Here is a 13,819-nt window from a genome sequence, read left to right as displayed (position 1 = left end):
TTTCTTTAATTTATTTTCCTTTGCCGCTTCTCGCCTTTGCTGAACTTTAGATCGTGCTTTCCCTCTTAAATTAAGCGCTGGGGCCCCGAGGTTATCCATATCCTCCTCCACCTCAGAGTCACGGCTCCAATCGTCTCGGTCACGATTCTTCCTTGAGTAAAGTGCAGGTTTTGTAGCCATAGATTTTGAAGCAACTTTCCAATAGCGACTTCCAGGTAGGGGCGAATGAGAAATCAAAGCTGAACAGTGTTTGTGCAGATATTTCTGCAGAGCCCACTTTTTCTCTTGTGGAAAGTCACATATCAAAAAAAGCAAGCCAGTGAGTTCTCTCAGCATCGCTTTTTATCAGTATCGAGTGCTCTTTTCTCCCAGTAAGAAAGGCAAATTTTCCACAGCAGATTAGATTAAATCAACTTAGCTTGGTAGTAGATCAGTGAATCTGCAAATCTGTAAGTCTGCGATCTAAGCATATGAGCACGTAGTACACCTCATCTTCCCAGTCAGGAGGGTTACAGGGTGCGACCATCCACTACGGCGTCTCGGCGGCCATCTTGCCGTTAGCTAAACATACAACGTTTCATTTCCAAAGAGCAAGAGTGCTTGACTTTTCAAACCTAACAGCAAATCCATAGTAATGTTCTTTGGTAACACATTTTTCTGTACCAATACAAAACATGCTTCTATAAATTTACACATACAGCCTAGTTTTTAGTGTAGAATGGTGTGAAACAGCCAATGAGTTCTTTTTATTTTTAAAAAATATGTATGCCTCCATTTCCAAACTGTCTTTCATTTTTTTTTCCCATTCTACTGAAATACACCTCCTGAGTGCATCCAGATCTCCTTGGAAGATGTTCACAGTGTGGATTGTAGGGCACAGCTATGTCTTCTGGAGTGAAAAGTATGCAGAGAAAACAGGTATGGTGAGAGACCTTGCTTTGCCAAATGTAGACATTAAATGGATTGGTCAGAGAGGGTTAAAGTGGCACCAATTGATGCCATTGGTGAAATCCTTCATGCAAATCCAACACCCTGACCTCATAATAGTGCACTGTGGTGGCAATGACCTAGGCACTTTGACTGGGGTAGGTCTGGAAATTCTTATGAAGGAGACCTTTGCACAACTGTTTTCACTTTTCCCTAAAACTGCCTTTGCATATTCTAACATATGCCAAAGGCAAAAATGGAACTGGTCCAATCATTTTTGTCCACAGATTGACAAAGCAAGAAAGCACGTCAACAAATCTGTTTCTGCTTTCCTCCGAGACTATGATATGGGTTCTATTTACCACAACAACTTGCGTTACAACATGCAAGACATTTATAGAGGAGATGGTGTACACTTCACTGATGAAGGGAACAGAGTCTTCCTCTTGAACCTTAGACTCTCCATCGGTACTTACTTGTAGGTACCACTAAAAAATCACTTCATAAACACAACGGCTCTTTTTAGAGCCCCCTAATATCTAAATACTTAAATCTGAATTTTATTTCTTTTTTTATTTTTTTTTTCTGCCGTACGCGTACGGTAAGCTTACCGTACGCGCACTCCGCGATTTTTTTTTAAAATTCATAAATGTATTTTTCGTATTTTTGTGTCCTTCTTTGACCCCCTTTCAAATGTTAGGGGGTCTGTAACTCTCTTCCTTGCCCCCTTTTCACGTTATCCACCTTTTTTTTTTGTGTGAAACACACGAAATGGCGGCCGACACTTCCTGATTTCATCCGATTCGAATGTTTACAGTCATGTGACAACCAATCAGATCTGAGCTCGCGCACGGCACCGTACGCGTACGGTAAGCTTACCGTAAGCGCACGGAGCGCGCTTACAGATATATATATTGCTTTAAATGCTATTTTCTCAGGAACTACTGAACAGATTTACACCAGACCTACAAAATGCGCATCCTTGACCTACGGACTACCTCTCTGCCAAATTACAAGTAATTCTGTTCGGCCGTTCGGGCTGTAGCTCGGACTAAAGGTCCTATGGAAAAATGCATGGGGAAAATGCGTTTTGGGACCCCCCTTTTTTCTCGGCCCCCGCTTGACGAATCACCCCGAGACTTTCAGGGTAGGAGCTCAGCGGAGCGCCCCATTTGTTTTAAAAATTTTGCGAGGATTCGTCAACCGGCGCCAAAGTTATTCAAAATAGAATTTTGAGATTTCCTATGGAAACACGGTCCTAACTATAACTACCTACTGGCGACCGCCAGTAGGTAATATATATATATATTTTTTTTTCTGCCGCGATGCACAACAACTCACGGAAGTAAGACTGGGGCACTACCGATACCAGAAGGCTGTACGAGCAGCAACGCCCACTTGAGCAGGTGTCAGAAGGTTTATTAGGAGTGCCTCGCAAACTGTCTGTGCACGCCGGCAGTTGTCATGCCTTTGAGGAAGTGCTACGGCACAAAACGCGTCAGGCTGGACATTTAGACTAAGCTGTACCCCTCCCTTTTCCCTGCAGCAAGCTTCCATTAAAACATTTAGCATATTTTTCCTGTGTGGGCTCTCCCGTTTCGTGGCAACTTTATGATGGATATATAACGGTCAGCCAGGGCTGTGGGAGGAGCCCTGCTGGTGGAGCGGACCCGAGGTAACGCCAACCGGCGGGATCTACAATCGGGACAGGAGTCGCTGATGGAAGCGGGTACGTGTCTGCTGGGTGAAGGAAGGTGATAACAGCTACCCACTTGGACTTCTATTCTTTTTATTTTTTTTTTCTGCCGCGATGCACAACAACTCACGGAAGTAAGACTGGGGCACTACCGATACCAGAAGGCTGTGCGAGCAGCAACGCCCACTTGAGCAGGCGTCAGAAGGTTTATTAGGAGTGCCTCGCAAACTGTCTGTGCACGCCGGCAGTTGTCATGCCTTTGAGGAAGTGCTACGGCACGAAACGCGTCAGGCTGGACATTTAGACTAAGCTGTACCCCTCCCTTTTTCCCTGCAGCAAGCTTCCATTAAAACATTGAGCATATTTTTCCTGTGTGGGCTCTCCCGTTTCGTGGCAACTTTATGATGGATATATAACGGTCAGCCAGGGCCGTGGGAGGAGCCCTGCTGGTGGAGCGGACCCGAGGTAACGCCAACCGGCGGGATCTACAATCGGGACAGGAGTCACTGATGGAAGCGGGTACGTGTCTGCTGGGTGAAGGAAGGTGATAACAGCTACCCACTTGGACTTCTATTCTTTTTATTTATTTTTTCTGCCGCGATGCACAACAACTCACGGAAGTAAGACTGGGGCACTACCGATACCAGAAGGCTGTGCGAGCAGCAACGCCCACTTGAGCAGGTGTCAGAAGGTTTATTAGGAGTGCCTCGCAAACTGTCTGTGCACGCCGGCAGTTGTCATGCCTTTGAGGAAGTGCTACGGCACGAAACGCGTCAGGCTGGACATTTAGACTAAGCTGTACCCCTCCCTTTTTCCCTGCAGCAAGCTTCCATTAAAACATTGAGCATATTTTTCCTGTGTGGGCTCTCCCGTTTCGTGGCAACTTTATGATGGATATATATATATATATATATATATATATATATATATATATATATATATATATATATATATATATATATATATATGGATGGATGGAATGCTTGAAGAACATATATATATATATATATATATACACACACACACACACACATATATATGCACATATCTGACAACTGCAAGTGGAAGTGAAGCCGACGACGGAGGACGCAACTGCACTGCCAGACTCCGGCCGGAGAGTGTTAGCTTTTTTATTCCCGCACGAAAATCTGTAGTTAAGCCTCTCTCCCGTATGGTACCAAACCCAATACAGACCCCCGTCAGAACTGTGCACGCCAGAGATATTTTGATTATTTACAATGTCCAGCATCGAGGAGAGAGAGTCAGTGGCAGCGAACATTTTTAAATCAGCAAGCGATATATCTGCGAGAGCTGAGAATGTCACTACGTTAAATTCTCCCACCAGCAATTTAAAGATCCTGTATCAACAACTTGAGAAAACACAGGAGAGTGAGATAAGAACATGGTGGGAGGCTACATCACTACAGCGCTATGTAAACTGTAATTGAATCCCGAGGGGTCTACGTATCTTCACTGTACCATCATACAAAAATCCCGACCCGGCCCTTTTGAAAGAATGGGCCGATTATACTGCAGAGTCAGCTAAAGCGATGGTGCTAATAATTATAAAATATGCCTGGAGAGATCGAGACAAATATTTGTCAGAAATCCGAAAGTTGGAAGAAATGATCAGTAAAGACAAAGATACCATATCCAGTGAAGATCTATGCACTGCCATGATGAAAAGACTAAAGGACTAAGAAGCCGGTATAAGAAAAAGAAAACAAACAAAGTTTCAACGAGATGAACAAGACTATCGGACAGGTCGAATACTAACCTTTGCCCGAAAGTTTGATGCAACAAGAAAAAGAATGGCGCAAGGTACTGTAAACACCACTAATATAGACACTTCGGAATCAGAAGCCGAAGTCTCAGAATGAGAACAAACAACGAACACGGGAGAAGGGGAAAGACCAAAAGAGTCCCCTTTTTTTCAAGAGTACCGAGTCATCAAAGAAACACAACAAAGACCGCCACAAAGGACACACCCTCCGCAACAAGCCCAAGAACAAAAAGGAAAGGCAAAACAAGGAGGGGTAAGAGGGGAAGGAGCATCAGTAGCTTCACCAAGAGTAACATGGAGGCAGGAGAGGCAAATGGTAACGATCAATGAGGACAATACAGTCATTAACCTCTCAGACAGACCCCTGAATCAAGAAGAGATAAAGGTCCTACAGAGGGGCCTAACATTCTGTCCAACTGCCGAATTTGATTTGATAAAAACAAGAATAGACTTATTTAAATATATAAGAAAATTGAAGCTTCAAAAAATCTTTTTGTTACATCCCAGGATTGGAAATACACAGGGAGAACAATCTGATAGAGAAAATGATTGAGAGAAACTAATTGGAAATGATCTGGAGACTTCATTGGCTTTACAGTCCATGGGACAAACACAAACAGAAGAATCCAACGATACAGCAGCAAGCTTGAAAAGAGCTGGAGTAACGCAAATAAGAGAAGCAAGCAATCTCAAACGGCGATCTAAGACACTCCCAAACACCACGCATGATGCCATTGATCTGTTTAATGAGGCAATACTCATGGACTTACAAAACTTGACTAAACCATCAAACAATCATGACAAGAGTCATTCGAATATCACCAGGAAATAATGGGAGGCTATAGAATCATTAAAGAATGATTCAAATATTGAATTTAAACCCTCAGATAAAGGAGGAAATATTGTGGTATTCAAGAAAGAACTTTACGAAGAGGAGGCATTGAGACAACTTATTGACACTAGTTATTATGAAATCATAAAGAGCATAAAGAGATCTGAATATGTGAAATGCACAATGGAATACCAAGCCATTCTGGAAGGTTGGAAAAATGAGGGGATGCCAAATGAGGAAGACATTTTATTCCTCCACTGTGAAACACCAGTCTTGCCAACCTTTTATCATCTCCCCAAAATTCACAAGGATGCAAAACATCCCCCGGGGAGACCGATAGTGTCCACAATCGGTAGTCTCCTGGAGAACACCGCAAGATTCATTGACTCCTTCCTAGCACCACTTGTGAAAGAATTGGCATCATATGTGAGAGACACACAGGATTTTTTAAGACTCATGGATAACATCGTTTGGGAACCGGAAATGCTTTCAATCACGCTAGACGTTACAAACTTATATACATGAAGATGGCATCTCAGCAATACAATGGTCCCTTGACAAGAAACCCTTGAAATTTGACAAACATAATGAAATGCTGATATTCATGATAAGATTCTGTTTGTATAATAACATCTTTCTCTTTGCAGGCAAACTATATAAACAAATGCGTGGGACTGCCATGGGCACGTGCTTCGCCCCCAGCTACGTGAACTTGTTCGTGGGCTGGTGGGAGAAGCACGTGGCCTGGGGCGATACCCATGATTGCTGGATGGACAAGATTATGTTATGGGCAAGATATATAGATGACCTTTTTGTTGTCTGGCGTGGCGATCGGTCCTTGGCTGAGGAGTACGTCACCGCGCTGAACAACAATGAGTGGAATCTAAGATTCACCAGTACCATTAGTGAGACTTCGGTCAATTATCTTGACATAGAAGTCTTTGTGGAAAACAATATTCTACAAACACAGCTGTACAGAAAGCCCACTGCGGGCAACGCCGTGTTACATGCAGCAAGCCATCACCCAAAAAGCCTAGTTCGAAATATTCCTTTTGGTGAGTTTTTTCATCTGAAATGAAATTGTTCAGATGAGGGAGACTACCAAAAGGCGAAAGACGAGGCTGAGGCAAGATTCAAAAACAGAGGCTATTCAGGCACTATCTTAAGGGAGGCTGCTGAAAAGGTGGCAAAGGTAGATAGAAAAAACTCACTGGCGGTAAAAACTAAAATCAAGAAAGAGGAACCTGCCAGAATGATTACTGATTTCAATATCAAATCAGGGAAAGTTGTGCACATCTTTAACAAGAATTGGCACAAACTAAAAACTGATAATGTTCTAAGGAAAAATCTTCCTGATCACCCTTCTATAACCTATAGACGCTGCCAATCTCTTGGGGATCATCTTGTACACAGTCACTTTACTGCCCTGCCAAAACCTTGACGTGCGATGAAGGTTATGGGTTTTTACCCATGCCTTCATTGTAAGGCTTGTAAAAACAGCAAAAAGGTATTGACATACAAAGGAAGGCCAGATGACACTAAACCTACAAGAGAAATCAGAAGACTTTTAAACTGTAACTCTGATTTCACAATATATTGTTTGGAATGCCCATGTGCTAAACGCTACATTAGGAGTACAATTCACCCTACAAAAAAACGAATACTTGAACACATGCGCGCCATAGCAAATATGGACAAAACGTACCCAGTCACGTGACATTTTGAACAACATCATCAAAGCAACAGGGACCTACTGACCTTCTATTCTCTAGATCAGGTGGACAGAAAAGAGAGGGGAGGAGACAGAGTGAAGGCACTCAGGATTCTAGAATCCAAATATATTACTGATCTCCAGACAAAGACCCCTGTTGGGTTAAATAATGATGAAGAATTGTGGGTACATTTGTAAGGGTGAAATACACCATGAGTCCAAGTAAGAGACACTACCTAACACCGGACAGAAAAAGTGACATCTATGATATAACCTAAGTTCTGCTGCCTATGATTGTTGCCATTGAGGCCATAAATAGAAGGATCAAAAAAGAATAAAATGGTCCATTATTCTCGACATGATACTGAGACGCCAGCCCATTCAGGGCTAGATAGTAAAGTTGGGGAGTAAAACAAGGTGGGAACTATAGGATAAAGATACATTAAATTGACAAATTTTAGTTGTCGAATGTAATATATGCAATGTCAATGCAAATAATGGTAACATTGTTAATAGCATACCCCGCCCTATGAAATTAACATAAATATTCTTTTCTCCCCACAATCTGTTTTTATTACAATTGCACATAGCACTTTTTCAATCGACATTTCAATGATTTGCACTTTATGAAACATGTTCTAAGATGGCCGCACTAATTGTGAAATGAATTGAAGTCCATCATTACTATTTACATAGATCTCGTGAGGCTTCACGATATGAAATTGTTGTTTGTTTTGTACAGAAACCTAACATTGACAAAGCCGCAAGGCGAAACGCGTCTGTTGGGGGGTTGAGGGGTCTGCATTAAAGCACTTTTTGAATGCATACCAGTGTGCTCTCCTCATTCGGCGTCGGAGAAAATACGCTGGTAGTTTTATATATATATATATATATATATATATATATATATATATTCACTGAAAAAACCATAGGTTTCACACATGTTATAGTTAGCGGAAATTTTACTGATAAAAAACCAATGAAATTCCCCCGTTATAGTTAGTGCAGGCAACTATAACTCACGCGACCGCAATCCTCTGCTGATGCTAATACTGTATTTAGACACTTATTTGCACATGTCTTCTTCCATAAATTTTTAGCTATACATATATTACAAATATTTTTTTTTCATAAAGACACATATGTCATCAGCAGAAGATTGCGGTCGCGTGAGTTATAGTTGCCTGCACTAACTATAACGGAGGAATTTCATTGGTTTTTTATCAGTAAAATTTCCGCTAACTATAACATGTGTGAAACCTATGGTTTTTTCAGTGAATTTGTACGGTTTTTTAAATGCTAAGTTACTTTACGCCATTCGTGGCGTGCGCGCCCACTTAACGCAGTTCGTTCCGTGCGCGCACAGTGAGCACGCGGTGCGCTTCGCGCACCGCGCGTCCACTTTACGCAGTTAGTGCCGTGCACGCACAGTGGGCACGCGGTGCGCTATGCGCACCGCGTGCCCACGTTACGCTAGATGGGCCATGTACACACGATGCGCTTCGCGCACCGTGCGCACATGGAGGACATATGATGCACTTCGTTTTGAAAGGTAATATTTTAATTTTTTACATCTATAATAAGCCATGCGGGCACCATTTGCACACGGGGTGGGGAGAGTGTGGATATATTTTTTTTTTTATATTTTTTTACCGTACGCGTACGGTAAGCGTAATCGGCGAAATTAGCGAAAAAATAAAAATTCAGTTTTTGGCATTGGGGGATCTTTGGGGACTCCTTCACCATGGCTAGGTGTTTTGGAGCTGTCCAAACAGCCCCTTTACATGTTTTTGTGCTTTGTATTTTAATCCACACTCTCAGTGCGAGAGAGAAAATGGCGGCCGCCGCTTCCTGGTTTCGGCCGATTCGAATGTTTACTAAGATCTAAGAGCCAATCAGAAACGCGCTCGCGCACGCCACCGTACGCGTACGGTAAGCGTACCGTAAGCGCACCGTAAGCTGGCTCAGATATATATATTGATTTAAAGGCTATTTTCTCAGAATCTACTGAACAGATTTACACCAAACCTACAAAAGGCACTTCCTTGACCTGAGGACTACCTCTCTGCCAAATTTCTAGTAATTCTGTTCAGCCGTTCGGGCTGTAGCTGTGTCTAAAGGTCCTATGGAAAAATGCATGGGAAAAACGCGTTTTGGGACCCCCCTTTTATCTCAGCCCCCGCTTGACGAATCCCCCCGAGACTTTCAGGGTAGGAGCGGAGCGTAGCGCCCCACCTATTTTGAAAAATTCGCGAGGATTCGTCGACCGGCGCCAAAGTTATTCAAAATAGAATGTTGCGGATTTCCTATGGAAACGTGGTCCTAACTATAAACCTACTGGCGACCGCCAGTAGGTAATATATATATATATATATATATATATATATATATATATATATATATATATATATATATATATATATATATATATATATATATATATATATATATATATATATATATATATATATAAAATTTATTTTATATACAAGCAATTTTTAGTCCAAGGCACCAACTCCAACTGAATGCCCTGGGTTGGAACCCTGAAGACACACAAGTATGTTCTATGCCTCGCACTGCCCACGAGCCATTAAAGGAACAAAATACAAAACAGTAAATGAATGACAATAAGAAGGTGCTACACAACACACATTTAAGTACAGCACTACCCTATTGAGTTTAATATGACGTGATCCTCAAAGTAAAACAAAGTTACGTTGTTACTATTACAGGATAGTCTCATCTGAGGAGATTGTTTGCATGGTATAATACACCACTACACTGATGAGGTATGTGTACAGGTTGATAGTTAATCTATGTTAAAAGCATGCAACACACGTTTTATAAGACTTTCACAGGTTTACTGTATCGATGAAGTCTGTATATCAATGGTAATAACATCACAATTATCCAGTCACAAATAGTTTGTGACACGTTACTCTGCATGAAATTTCATAATAGTGCATGAATCGTGGCCATAGCACTGGTAGTTTCACTACATCAATGAGTTTGTGCACCCATTGTAATAGCATCACTACTATTATGAAACTTTGTTACAACAAGTTCTTAACACGCGACTTCGTATGAAATTTCATCATAGCACATGAATCACCTTCTCACTTGCACATCGTAAATCAGTTTGTTTGTAACTTGCGCCTCTCCGGACACCAATATACACTATTCTAACCACATTTTGAAACTTGTACTGGTTACATCAACTAGAAAAGTTGTTACAGTCACTGGCATGACTCTATATAAGATGCTAATTTACCCAGTGGAGGTTGATAAGGAACCAGGAAACAGGAGCTGAAGACACCCTTGAGTTCATTCACCATTTTGTTAACCGCTCTTGAGAGCATGGTTTATTTTCAAAGTGAAGCTTGAAGGAATCTTTACTGAGTGAAGTTTTTTCTATGTTCACAGGACTTATCCCCTGATGAAGGGCGTAGCCCGAAATGCATTGGGCTAATGTGATTTATAAAGAATTGTAAAAAAGAAAAAGCAAAAAATTGATATTTGAAGTTGAAATGAAACAAATAATTGAACTGAAATAAAATTAATTTATTGGAACTACATTGGATTACTTTTTGGATTATTCAAACTATTCAAATCTGAGTGCGGATTGGAGACACTTCCCATGTGTTAGAGATATCGCATTCTTACACTGTGCACAGGGCCCACGTCCGGGCATACCCGTCCCACTTAGGGCGACACACTAAAGTATAGAAAAAAGTAATGAATGGAATGCTTGAAGAACACACACATATATACACACTCCTTTTGTCAGTTCCGTGGTCTCAGAACAGAAGGGGTCTAAATTGATGGTCTGAGTTCTATGCAAGAGAAAACTCAGCATCCATTGTAAGGCAGTTCCTTGAATACCAGTTTCACTGAGTCTCTTGAGCAGGATTTGGTGTGAGACAGTGTCGAAAGCCGCTGATAGGTCAAGCAGCATAAGTAGAACTGCCTGTCCATTGTCCAAAGACTGTCTGATGTTGTCCGTGACGGCAATCAGGGCTGACTCTGTACTATGCCTGGGTCTAAAACCAGACTGAGATGGATCAAGACAACCGGAGACCTCGACAAAGTATGAGAGATGTTTATTAATATGTTTTTCTAAAATCTTGCTCAGGAGAGGTAACAGTGAGATAGGTCGATAGTTGGCAAGGTTCTTACATATAGGAATTATTTGTGCTGCCTTCCAATCAGTAGGGATTTGACTTTTGTTCAGCAAGAGATTAAGAATAGAACTGATAGGGTTAGCAAACTGTTTGGACAGTAGTGAGGTGATCCTTGGCTGGATAATATCAAGAGGTGAGCCTGATTTAACAGTAAATAGTAAGGACTCTACTGCATCGGGCGTGATCAAGGGGAAGTATTCCAGCCACTGCACATTAGTCCGAGTAGGTGAGAGGTTGGCAGATAAATCAAATTGGCACCTTCCATCTCTGGTAATAATGTTGTAAATTAAATACATTTTCTTTGTAAAGTGCATGGCTATTTTGTCGCATAAGACTTGCGACGGTGTTTGCTCATTATTACATGCTTCTGAATGAGTAAAGGTTTTAAGTATCTTATATAAGGTTTTGGGGCTTTCCCTGCCTGCCCCAATTGTAATGCAATATGAGCTTTGCAGGCATTTCTTATATTTTTGTGATATTTAGATAAAGCCGATTTGTATTGTGCTTTATCAAGTGCATTATGGGAGAGATGCCAGCGCCACTCCAATATCTTGCAGAGACTCTTTTCTATATTGAGACTGGAATAGAACCAGGGTGACTGAATGTGCCTGCCTGAGCTCGTGCAATGTTTTAGAGGGGCTAAGTGATCAATGGCCGTTGTTATAATAGATTTGTATTGGACTAGGCCAGCCTCTATGTTCTCTGTGTCGAAATTCCATGAAGTTGGAATTAAATCCTGAAAGTTATCAGGAGTGAGTTTATGCCACCGTCTGCGCCATCTCATATCAGTTTAGGACTGCGTATTATGTGCCCTAGGACTCCTGAGTTGGAACTTGATTAGTGAGTGGTCGGTCCATGTGACAGGGCTATTGGCTCCACATCGCACGTTGGATGACTTAGTAAAGACAAAATCTAGCGAATGTCCCACTGTGTGGGTGGGGCCTTCGTTGATCTTATTTAGGTCTAGCGTAATTAGATCTGTTAACAGTGACGAGGATTCCTGATTCAAGATGTCTTCACTGTGCACATTAAAATCACCCAAGAGAATTAAGTTTTTTGTGTAATTGGCATGCAGGGAAATTAGTTCCAGTAGTTGGAGGGCAACATTTCGGAGGGGGGCGGGAGGCCGGTAACCTAGGGTACCTTTCCAACTGTATTGCGGATGTAAGTCAATTCTAAAAACGTGCACTTCCTTAATGTCATTATCTAGATGTTCCAATAAAGTTATTTTAATGGATTCCTTATGCACTAGAGCTATACCCCCTCCTCCCTTAGCATGCCTTTCCAACCTTAGGATGCGGTATCTCTCTGGTAGTGCTATTGCTATGGCAGGGATGGAGCTTGGTTATAGCCATGTTTCAGTCAGGAAACCAATATCGGGACTTTTGGAGGATAAAAGATCCCATATTTCCACTGCGTGTTTAGGCAGTGATCTTACATTCCCAAGAATGCAGTTCCAGTTTAGGTTCCCCACAAAAGGCTGAGGAAAAGAATCAGTCAATGCATGAGAACTGTGCTGGTTTTTGTTGATATCAGGTGTGGCATTGTCAGGGAGGAGCTGTGTGGAATGCATGCTCTGAAATCTGCAGGAACTGCATGCAAAGGGCCCCTCCAAAAACACAGGGGTACAGGGAGTGGCCTTAACCAGATGAAGGCATTTGTTTAGGCTACCTTGTCTGATCTCTAGTAGTTTCTGGGTAGTATAAGCGCTAATACCTTTATGAAGAGTGCCAGATTCTTACATAGAACATACAGGGGTCCTGGCTCCTGATGATGACCAGACGCAGATGGGCTTGCCTTAAGTGCGCCATTGGCGCGCCCACTGCGTGTGTCCGCTGCGCGTTGTGCCTGGCATGCCAATTAAATAGGGGAGGTCTGCTGCTAGAACGCTGACCTCCACGCTGTTTCCCCGGAAGTGCAAAGTGCAACTTCCTTTTTCACGCAATCTCCTTCCACTCACTCAGGAAAACCTGTGGTGGACCAAGGAGAGGTGCGGAAGAAGGCATGGGGAGCAAATGCAGCATTTGAGGTAAGAATGAGGCTTACACAGAAGTTAAAAAGTCACAAGTTAAAAAGGTTAAAAGCATATGTTTAAAATTGCTTTGAGCTCCAAGAATGCCCGTAAAAACAATCTCATTTGTGTGCAAAAAGCAGTGAGGCTTAATGAATGGCGATCCGTATACAAATTCCATGCCCAAACCTAAGCGCATCCGCTGCGCGTCCTGCCTGGCATGCCAATTAAATAGGGGAGGTCAGCTGCTGAAACGCTGACCTCCGGTCGTTCCCCAGGAAGTGCTTAGTGCGACTTCCTTCTTCAGGCAATCTCCTGCCACTCAATCAGGAAAACCTGTGGTGGACCAAGGAGAGATGAGGAAGAAGGCACAGGGAGCAAATGCAGCAGTAAGAAGGTGGCTTACACAGAAGTTAAAAAGTCACAAGTTAAAAAGGTTAAAAGCATATGTTTAAAATTGCTTTAAGCTCCTTCAACAACAACTTTGCTACTGTGAGACTATTGTTCCTTCTTGTGGGTTATGCCTCAACCCCACAAGTGAAAGGATACACACAACAACCAAGACGTACCTCAATCCATTTCATGCAGGCATCTCAATAAAATCCAACTGCATTTTGTTAAATGGAGCACCTGACCTCTTTATGTGACTCATTTTTCGCCATATAATGACCTGCGGTA

The 13,819-nt window shown here is 42.2% G+C and overlaps 1 protein-coding gene across 1 annotated transcript in view; it reads left to right on the top strand.

The window, feature by feature from the left end:
- CDC20B (cell division cycle 20B) overlaps window positions 1-13,819 on the top strand; it is a 322,511-nt gene that overhangs the window by 218,587 nt on the left and 90,105 nt on the right. The gene's annotated exons all lie outside the window — the stretch shown is intronic.

Source organism: Triturus cristatus, chromosome 2_1 (genome assembly GCF_964204655.1).
Source record: "Triturus cristatus chromosome 2_1, aTriCri1.1, whole genome shotgun sequence".
Taxonomy (NCBI): domain Eukaryota; kingdom Metazoa; phylum Chordata; class Amphibia; order Caudata; family Salamandridae; genus Triturus; species Triturus cristatus.
This window is presented reverse-complemented; position numbering and strand designations above follow the sequence as displayed.